Below are 10,000 nucleotides of genomic sequence, written 5' to 3'. Positions count from 1 at the left end.
TCACTCGGCCGCCTGGTCCCCTAACTCGAAAATTTTAAAGTGCTCCCATCGGTCCCGGGATAGGGTGGCTGATAGCTGGGAGCCCCCTGAGCACTGCCCCGGTGTTAGTTTTCGGAGAAATGCCCCCGTTGATTTGTTATGATTTTTTTTCCGCCGGCCGCCTGGTCGCCCTAATGCAAAGTCAATGGGAGTGAGGAGATAGAAAATTTTTCAAAGTTTTTCACTCGGCCGCCTGGTCCCCTAACTCGAAAATTTTAAAGTGCTCCCATCGGTCCCGGGATAGGGTGGCTGATAGCTGGGAGCCCCCTGAGCACTGCCCCGGTGTTAGTTTTCGGAGAAATGCCTCCGTTGATTTGTTATGATTTTTTTTCCGCCGGCCGCCTGGTCGCCCTAATGTAAAGTCAATGGGAGTGAGGAGATAGAACATTTTTCAAAGTTTTTCACCCGGCCCCAAACGGCTCCAAAACACACTGGGGCTGTGGCTGGGACTCTCACCAGGACTGCCCCCTACTTTATTTCTGGATTAAAAAGCATTCTATATTAATTTTTCGATTTTTGGGACCCGGGACGCCTGGTCACCTAACTCCCCTTCTATCCCTATGGGGGGGGGGCGGGGACATCGAAAACGCTCCCATCGCCGCCGAGGCACGCTGCGGGGACTCTCCCTACCATCGCCCCATGCTTCCTTTGAAGAATATATGACGTTTTTCAATTTTCACCGACATTTGAAAATCAAAACTTCAGAACATTTCATAGTTATTCTCAATGGGTTGTCTAGGGGCACACATCTCTAAACTGGGGGAAATGCTCAAAATGATTAAAAAGAAAAACAATGCCCCCAGACCCGGGGGGCTGATAGCTGGGAGCCCCCTGAGCACTGCCCCGGTGTTAGTTTTCGGAGAAATGCCTCCGTTGATTTGTTATGATTTTTTTTCCGCCGGCCGCCTGGTCGCCCTAATGTAAAGTCAATGGGAGTGAGGAGATAGAATATTTTTCAAAGTTTTTCACTCGGCCGTCTGGTCCCCTGACTCGAAAATTTTAAAGTGCTCCCATCGGTCCCGGGATAGGGTGGCTGATAGCTGGGAGCCCCCTGAGCACAGCCCCGGTGTTAGTTTTCGGAGAAATGCCCCCGTTGATTTGTTATGATTTTTTTTCCGCCGGCCGCCTGGTCGCCCTAATGTAAAGTCAATGGGAGTGAGGAGATAGAATATTTTTCAAAGTTTTTCACTCGGCCGTCTGGTCCCCTGACTCGAAAATTTTAAAGTGCTCCCATCGGTCCCGGGATAGGGTGGCTGATAGCTGGGAGCCCCCTGAGCACAGCCCCGGTGTTAGTTTTCGGAGAAATGCCCCCGTTGATTTGTTATGATTTTTTTTCCGCCGGCCGCCTGGTCGCCCTAATGTAAAGTCAATGGGAGTGAGGAGATAGAATATTTTTCAAAGTTTTTCACTCGGCCGTCTGGTCCCCTGACTCGAAAATTTTAAAGTGCTCCCATCGGTCCCGGGATAGGGTGGCTGATAGCTGGGAGCCCCCTGAGCACAGCCCCGGTGTTAGTTTTCGGAGAAATGCCCCCGTTGATTTGTTATGATTTTTTTTCCGCCGGCCGCCTGGTCGCCCTAATGTAAAGTCAATGGGAGTGAGGAGATAGAATATTTTTCAAAGTTTTTCACTCGGCCGTCTGGTCCCCTGACTCGAAAATTTTAAAGTGCTCCCATCGGTCCCAGACCCGGGTGGCCACGAGGTGGGACCCCCCTGAGCACTGCCCCGGTGTTAGTTTTCCGAGAAATGCCCCCGTTGATTTGTTATGATCCGTAGTTGCCGGCCGGCCGCCCGGCAGTGCTCTATCGGATGGAGCGTGGGCTGGCTATGGGAGATTTAGCGATTTTCGGAACCGGCCCCGATCGCCCCCCAAACCGGGTGGCCACGAGGTGGGACCCCCCTGAGCACTGCCCCGGTGTTAGTTTTCCGAGAAATGCCCCCGTTGATTTGTTATGATCCGTAGTTGCCGGCCGGCCGCCCGGCAGTGCTCTATCGGATGGAGCGTGGGCTGGCTATGGGAGATTTAGCGATTTTCGGAACCGGCCCCGATCGCCCCCCAAACCGGGTGGCCACGAGGTGGGACCCCCCTGAGCACTGCCCCGGTGTTAGTTTTCCGAGAAATGCCCCCGTTGATTTGTTATGATCCGTAGTTGCCGGCCGGCCGCCCGGCAGTGCTCTATCGGATGGAGCGTGGGCTGGCTATGGGAGATTTAGCGATTTTCGGAACCGGCCCCGATCGCCCCCCAAACCGGGTGGCCACGAGGTGGGACCCCCCTGAGCACTGCCCCGGTGTTAGTTTTCCGAGAAATGCCCCCGTTGATTTGTTATGATCCGTAGTTGCCGGCCGGCCGCCCGGCAGTGCTCTATCGGATGGAGCGTGGGCTGGCTATGGGAGATTTAGCGATTTTCGGAACCGGCCCCGATCGCCCCCCAAACCGGGTGGCCACGAGGTGGGACCCCCCTGAGCACTGCCCCGGTGTTAGTTTTCCGAGAAATGCCCCCGTTGATTTGTTATGATCCGTAGTTGCCGGCCGGCCGCCCGGCAGTGCTCTATCGGATGGAGCGTGGGCTGGCTATGGGAGATTTAGCGATTTTCGGAACCGGCCCCGATCGCCCCCCAAACCGGGTGGCCACGAGGTGGGACCCCCCTGAGCACTGCCCCGGTGTTAGTTTTCCGAGAAATGCCCCCGTTGATTTGTTATGATTATTTTTCGCCCAGGCGATGTGCCTTTTCATTTTGTTTTGCACTTTCCTTCATTCCTTGGTGCATGCTACCATCTAACGGACACATTTCGGTACTGCAGTTTGAAAGTAATTTCCCCGTCTAGGGATCTCTCAATGCCCTGGGCTGCGAAAGGAGGGCAAGGACACCCTATGTTCTCATGAGTGCAAAGCCCCCCCGGCTTCAAGGCATTCCAAAAGGAAAACCGGAGACACTGCTGTACACACACACACACACACACACACACACACACACAGAGAGAGAGAGTAGTCACACAGTGGAATAAACTCCCCAGCGATGTGGTAGAAGCTGAAAGTTGGGGAACATTGTGATGGTCTATATTTCTTGGCAGATAATAAAAGATGCTCTTATCATGCCTCCGTTGATGTGTTATGATCCATAGGTTGCCGGCCGCCCGGCATTGCTCTGATCGGATGGACCGTGGGCTGCCTATGGCAGAGTATGGGCGATTCTTCAGCCGGCCCCGATGGCCCCCCAAACCGGGTGGCCACGAGGTGGGACCCCCCTGAGCACTGCCCCGGTGTTAGTTTTCCGAGAAATGCCCCCGTTGATTTGTTACGATTATTTTTCGCCCAGGCGATGTGCCTTTTCATTTTGTTTTGCACTTTCCTTCATTCCTTGGTGCATGCTGCCATCTAACGGACACATTTCGGTACTGCAGTTTGAAAGTAATTTCCCCGTCTAGGGATCTCTCTCTCGTCTAGGGACACTGCTGTACACACACACACACACAGTGAGAGAGAGGGAGAGATAGAGAGAGGGAGAGATAGAGAGAGAGAGGTGGAGAGGGAGAGAGAGGTGGAGATAGAGAGATGGAGATAGAGAGAGATGGAGATAGAGAGAGATGGAGATAGAGAGAGATGGAGATAGAGAGAGAGATGGTGATAGAGAGATAGAGATAGAGAGAGAGAGATGGTGATAGAGAGATGGAGATAGAGAGAGAGATGGTGATAGAGAGAGAGTCGTCACACTCTGGAACAAACTCCCCAGAAGCTGAAAGTTGGGGAACATTATGATGATCTTTATTTCTTGGCAGATAATAAATGATGATCTTACAGAGGGCGACTTACAACACCAGTGCAAACATACAGCGAAGTACAAGGCATCAATCACGACAGAATCCCTTGAGTTAAAGCAGCAGATTCAGAATAACACACGTCCAAACAGACTGGAGAGGACCCTAAAACGAGCACGAAAGGTGTCGAATATGTGGCCTCCTCTCGCTTGTAAACTCTCTCGTGTTCCTGTCGATGGGGTCGGCGGCTCGGGGCAGCGGCCTAGCAGCAGCAGGCAGGCAGGCTGACCTCCAGGGCAGGCAGTGCTGCTACCAGGGCTGGAAGGCAGACCTCCAGGGCTAACAGGCAGACCTCCAGGGCAGGCAGGCAGACCTCCAGGGCAGGCAGGCAGACCTCCAGGGCTGGATAGCTGACCTCCAGGGCTAACAGGCAGACCTCCAGGGCAGGCAGGCAGACCTCCAGGGCTGGATAGCAGACCTCCAGGGCTAACAGGCAGACCTCCAGGGCTGGCAGGCTGACCTCCAGGGCTGGCAGGCTGACCTCCAGGGCAGGCAGTGCTGCTACCAGGGCTAACAGGCAGGCAGGCAGACCTCCAGGGCTGGATAGCAGACCTCCAGGGCTAACAGGCAGGCAGGCAGACCTCCAGGGCTGGATAGCAGACCTCCAGGGCAGGCAGGCAGACCTCCAGGGCTAACAGGCTGACCTCCAGGGCAGGCAGGCAGACCTCCAGGGCTGGATAGCAGACCTCCAGGGCTAACAGGCAGACCTCCAGGGCTGGCAGGCTGACCTCCAGGGCAGGCAGTGCTGCTACCAGGGCTAACAGGCAGGCAGGCAGACCTCCAGGGCTGGATAGCAGACCTCCAGGGCAGGCAGTGCTGCTACCAGGGCTGGATAGCAGACCTCCAGGGCAGGATAGCAGACCTCCAGGGCTGGATGGCAGGCAGGCAGACCTCCAGGGCAGGCAGGCAGACCTCCAGGGCTGGATAGCAGACCTCCAGGGCTAACAGGCAGGCAGGCAGACCTCCAGGGCTGGATAGCAGACCTCCAGGGCAGGCAGTGCTGCTACCAGGGCAGGCAGTGCTGCTACCAGGGCTGGAAGGCAGACCTCCAGGGCTAACAGGCAGACCTCCAGGGCTAACAGGCAGGCAGGCAGACCTCCAGGGCTGGATAGCAGACCTCCAGGGCTAACAGGCTGACCTCCAGGCCAGGCAGTGCTGCTGCCAGGGCAGGCAGGCAGACCTCCAGGGCTGGATAGCAGACCTCCAGGGCAGGCAGTGCTGCTGCCAGGGCAGGCAGGCAGACCTCCAGGGCTAACAGGCAGGCAGGCAGACCTCCAGGGCTGGATAGCAGACCTCCAGGGCTAACAGGCAGGCAGGCAGACCTCCAGGGCAGGCAGGCAGACCTCCAGGGCTGGATAGCAGACCTCCAGGGCTAACAGGCAGACCTCCAGGGCTGGCAGGCTGACCTCCAGGGCAGGCAGTGCTGCTACCAGGGCAGGCAGTGCTGCTACCAGGGCTGGATAGCTGACCTCCAGGGCTAACAGGCAGACCTCCAGGGCAGGCAGGCAGACCTCCAGGGCAGGCAGTGCTGCTACCAGGGCTGGATAGCAGACCTCCAGGGCAGGATAGCAGACCTCCAGGGCTGGATGGCAGGCAGGCAGACCTCCAGGGCAGGCAGGCAGACCTCCAGGGCTGGATAGCAGACCTCCAGGGCTAACAGGCAGGCAGGCAGACCTCCAGGGCTGGATAGCAGACCTCCAGGGCTAACAGGCAGGCAGGCAGACCTCCAGGGCTGGATAGCAGACCTCCAGGGCAGGCAGTGCTGCTACCAGGGCAGGCAGTGCTGCTACCAGGGCTGGAAGGCAGACCTCCAGGGCTAACAGGCAGACCTCCAGGGCTGGCAGGCTGACCTCCAGGGCAGGCAGTGCTGCTACCAGGGCAGGCAGGCAGACCTCCAGGGCAGGCAGGCTGACCTCCAGGGCAGGCAGTGCTGCTACCAGGGCTAACAGGCAGGCAGGCAGACCTCCAGGGCTGGATAGCAGACCTCCAGGGCAGGCAGTGCTGCTACCAGGGCTGGATAGCAGACCTCCAGGGCAGGATAGCAGACCTCCAGGGCTGGATGGCAGGCAGGCAGACCTCCAGGGCAGGCAGGCAGACCTCCAGGGCTGGATAGCAGACCTCCAGGGCTAACAGGCAGGCAGGCAGACCTCCAGGGCTGGATAGCAGACCTCCAGGGCAGGCAGTGCTGCTACCAGGGCAGGCAGTGCTGCTACCAGGGCTGGAAGGCAGACCTCCAGGGCTAACAGGCAGACCTCCAGGGCTAACAGGCAGGCAGGCAGACCTCCAGGGCTGGATAGCAGACCTCCAGGCCAGGCAGTGCTGCTGCCAGGGCAGGCAGGCAGACCTCCAGGGCTGGATAGCAGACCTCCAGGGCAGGCAGTGCTGCTGCCAGGGCAGGCAGGCAGACCTCCAGGGCTAACAGGCAGGCAGGCAGACCTCCAGGGCTGGATAGCAGACCTCCAGGGCTAACAGGCAGGCAGGCAGACCTCCAGGGCAGGCAGGCAGACCTCCAGGGCTGGATAGCAGACCTCCAGGGCTAACAGGCAGACCTCCAGGGCTGGCAGGCTGACCTCCAGGGCAGGCAGTGCTGCTACCAGGGCAGGCAGTGCTGCTACCAGGGCTGGATAGCTGACCTCCAGGGCTAACAGGCAGACCTCCAGGGCAGGCAGGCAGACCTCCAGGGCAGGCAGGCAGGCAGGCAGGCAGACCTCCAGGGCTGGCAGGGAGACCTCCAGGGCTGGCAGGCAGGCAGGCAGGGCTGTGTGGCTGGGGAGGGCAGGCTGGCAGGCAGGTAGGCCGTGCTGCTGCCAGGGCTGGAAGGCTGACCTCCAGGGCAGGCAGGCAGGCAGACCTCCAGGGCAGGCAGGCAGGTAGGCCGTGCTGCTGCCAGGGCTGGCAGGCTGACCTCCAGGGCAGGCAGGCTGACCTCCAGGGCAGGCAGTGCTGCTACCAGGGCAGGCAGGCAGACCTCCAGGGCAGGCAGGCTGACCTCCAGGGCAGGCAGTGCTGCTACCAGGGCTAACAGGCAGGCAGGCAGACCTCCAGGGCTGGATAGCAGACCTCCAGGGCAGGCAGTGCTGCTACCAGGGCTGGATAGCAGACCTCCAGGGCAGGATAGCAGACCTCCAGGGCTGGATGGCAGGCAGGCAGACCTCCAGGGCAGGCAGGCAGACCTCCAGGGCTGGATAGCAGACCTCCAGGGCTAACAGGCAGGCAGGCAGACCTCCAGGGCTGGATAGCAGACCTCCAGGGCAGGCAGTGCTGCTACCAGGGCAGGCAGTGCTGCTACCAGGGCTGGAAGGCAGACCTCCAGGGCTAACAGGCAGACCTCCAGGGCTGGCAGGCTGACCTCCAGGGCAGGCAGTGCTGCTGCCAGGGCAGGCAGGCAGACCTCCAGGGCTAACAGGCAGGCAGGCAGACCTCCAGGGCTGGATAGCAGACCTCCAGGGCTAACAGGCAGGCAGGCAGACCTCCAGGGCTGGATAGCAGACCTCCAGGGCAGGCAGGCAGACCTCCAGGGCTAACAGGCTGACCTCCAGGGCAGGCAGGCAGACCTCCAGGGCTGGATAGCAGACCTCCAGGGCTAACAGGCAGACCTCCAGGGCTGGCAGGCTGACCTCCAGGGCAGGCAGTGCTGCTACCAGGGCTAACAGGCAGGCAGGCAGACCTCCAGGGCTGGATAGCAGACCTCCAGGGCAGGCAGTGCTGCTACCAGGGCTGGATAGCAGACCTCCAGGGCAGGATAGCAGACCTCCAGGGCTGGATGGCAGGCAGGCAGACCTCCAGGGCAGGCAGGCAGACCTCCAGGGCTGGATAGCAGACCTCCAGGGCTAACAGGCAGGCAGGCAGACCTCCAGGGCTGGATAGCAGACCTCCAGGGCAGGCAGTGCTGCTACCAGGGCAGGCAGTGCTGCTACCAGGGCTGGAAGGCAGACCTCCAGGGCTAACAGGCAGACCTCCAGGGCTAACAGGCAGGCAGGCAGACCTCCAGGGCTGGATAGCAGACCTCCAGGGCTAACAGGCTGACCTCCAGGCCAGGCAGTGCTGCTGCCAGGGCAGGCAGGCAGACCTCCAGGGCTGGATAGCAGACCTCCAGGGCAGGCAGTGCTGCTGCCAGGGCAGGCAGGCAGACCTCCAGGGCTAACAGGCAGGCAGGCAGACCTCCAGGGCTGGATAGCAGACCTCCAGGGCTAACAGGCAGGCAGGCAGACCTCCAGGGCAGGCAGGCAGACCTCCAGGGCTGGATAGCAGACCTCCAGGGCTAACAGGCAGACCTCCAGGGCTGGCAGGCTGACCTCCAGGGCAGGCAGTGCTGCTACCAGGGCAGGCAGTGCTGCTACCAGGGCTGGATAGCTGACCTCCAGGGCTAACAGGCAGACCTCCAGGGCAGGCAGGCAGACCTCCAGGGCAGGCAGTGCTGCTACCAGGGCTGGATAGCAGACCTCCAGGGCAGGATAGCAGACCTCCAGGGCTGGATGGCAGGCAGGCAGACCTCCAGGGCAGGCAGGCAGACCTCCAGGGCTGGATAGCAGACCTCCAGGGCTAACAGGCAGGCAGGCAGACCTCCAGGGCTGGATAGCAGACCTCCAGGGCTAACAGGCAGGCAGGCAGACCTCCAGGGCTGGATAGCAGACCTCCAGGGCAGGCAGTGCTGCTACCAGGGCAGGCAGTGCTGCTACCAGGGCTGGAAGGCAGACCTCCAGGGCTAACAGGCAGACCTCCAGGGCTGGCAGGCTGACCTCCAGGGCAGGCAGTGCTGCTGCCAGGGCAGGCAGGCAGACCTCCAGGGCTAACAGGCAGGCAGGCAGACCTCCAGGGCTGGATAGCAGACCTCCAGGGCTAACAGGCAGGCAGGCAGACCTCCAGGGCTGGATAGCAGACCTCCAGGGCTAACAGGCTGACCTCCAGGGCTAACAGGCAGGCAGGCAGACCTCCAGGGCTGGATAGCAGACCTCCAGGGCTAACAGGCTGACCTCCAGGGCAGGCAGTGCTGCTACCAGGGCAGGCAGGCAGACCTCCAGGGCAGGCAGTGCTGCTGCCAGGGCAGGCAGGCAGACCTCCAGGGCTGGATAGCAGACCTCCAGGGCTAACAGGCAGACCTCCAGGGCTGGATAGCAGACCTCCAGGGCTGGATAGCAGACCTCCAGGGCAGGCAGTGCTGCTACCAGGGCAGGCAGTGCTGCTGCCAGGGCAGGCAGGCAGACCTCCAGGGCAGGCAGTGCTGCTACCAGGGCTGGATAGCAGACCTCCAGGGCTGGATAGCAGACCTCCAGGGCAGGCAGGCAGACCTCCAGGGCTGGATAGCAGACCTCCAGGGCTGGCAGGCAGGCAGGCAGACCTCCAGGGCTGGATAGCAGACCTCCAGGGCAGGATAGCAGACCTCCAGGGCTGGATGGCAGGCAGGCAGACCTCCAGGGCTGGATAGCAGACCTCCAGGGCTGGCAGGCAGACCTCCAGGGCTGGATAGCAGACCTCCAGGGCTGGCAGGCTGACCTCCAGGGCAGGCAGGCCGGGCCCCCGGTGCTGCATCTCGGCCGCTGCCTGGGGCGGACCGGCCCGGGTGCCCTTGCGCTTTTTCGACACCAGGGGGCAGTTGGGTGCCATTCCGTCCCTCGTGTGGCGAAATGGCGGTACTGCACCTCCGCCTTTTTGCTGGAGAAAGTCCGCAGTCGGGACAATGCGCCACACGGTCCGTCGGCAGGAGGCCCGGGCCCGGGCACAACTCCCCGGTGGGGACGGACGCCGGGCTGGAGCTTCCCTTCAGCACACACACTCACTCACTCACTCACTGACCGACCGACTGACTGCAGGAAAGGCTCCCGGCTCCCAGCGCTCAGTCAGCAGGCCTACTCCTCCCCGGTGGGGACGGACGCCGGGCTGGAGCTTCCCTTCAGCACACACACTCACTCACTCACTCACTGACCGACCGACTGACTGCAGGAAAGGCTCCCGGCTCCCAGCGCTCAGTCAGCAGGCCTACTCCTCCCCGGTGGGGACGGACGCCGGGCTGGAGCCTCCCTTCAGCACACACACTCACTCACTGACCGACCGACTGACTGCAGGAAAGGCTCCCGGCTCCCAGCGCTCAGTCAGCAGGCCTACTCCTCCCCGGTGGGGACGGACGCCGGGCTGGAGCTTTCCTTCA

This window comes from Amia ocellicauda, unplaced genomic scaffold (assembly GCF_036373705.1).
Source record: "Amia ocellicauda isolate fAmiCal2 unplaced genomic scaffold, fAmiCal2.hap1 HAP1_SCAFFOLD_94, whole genome shotgun sequence".
Taxonomy (NCBI): Eukaryota; Metazoa; Chordata; class Actinopteri; order Amiiformes; family Amiidae; genus Amia; species Amia ocellicauda.
Note: the sequence above shows the minus strand (reverse complement) of the source record.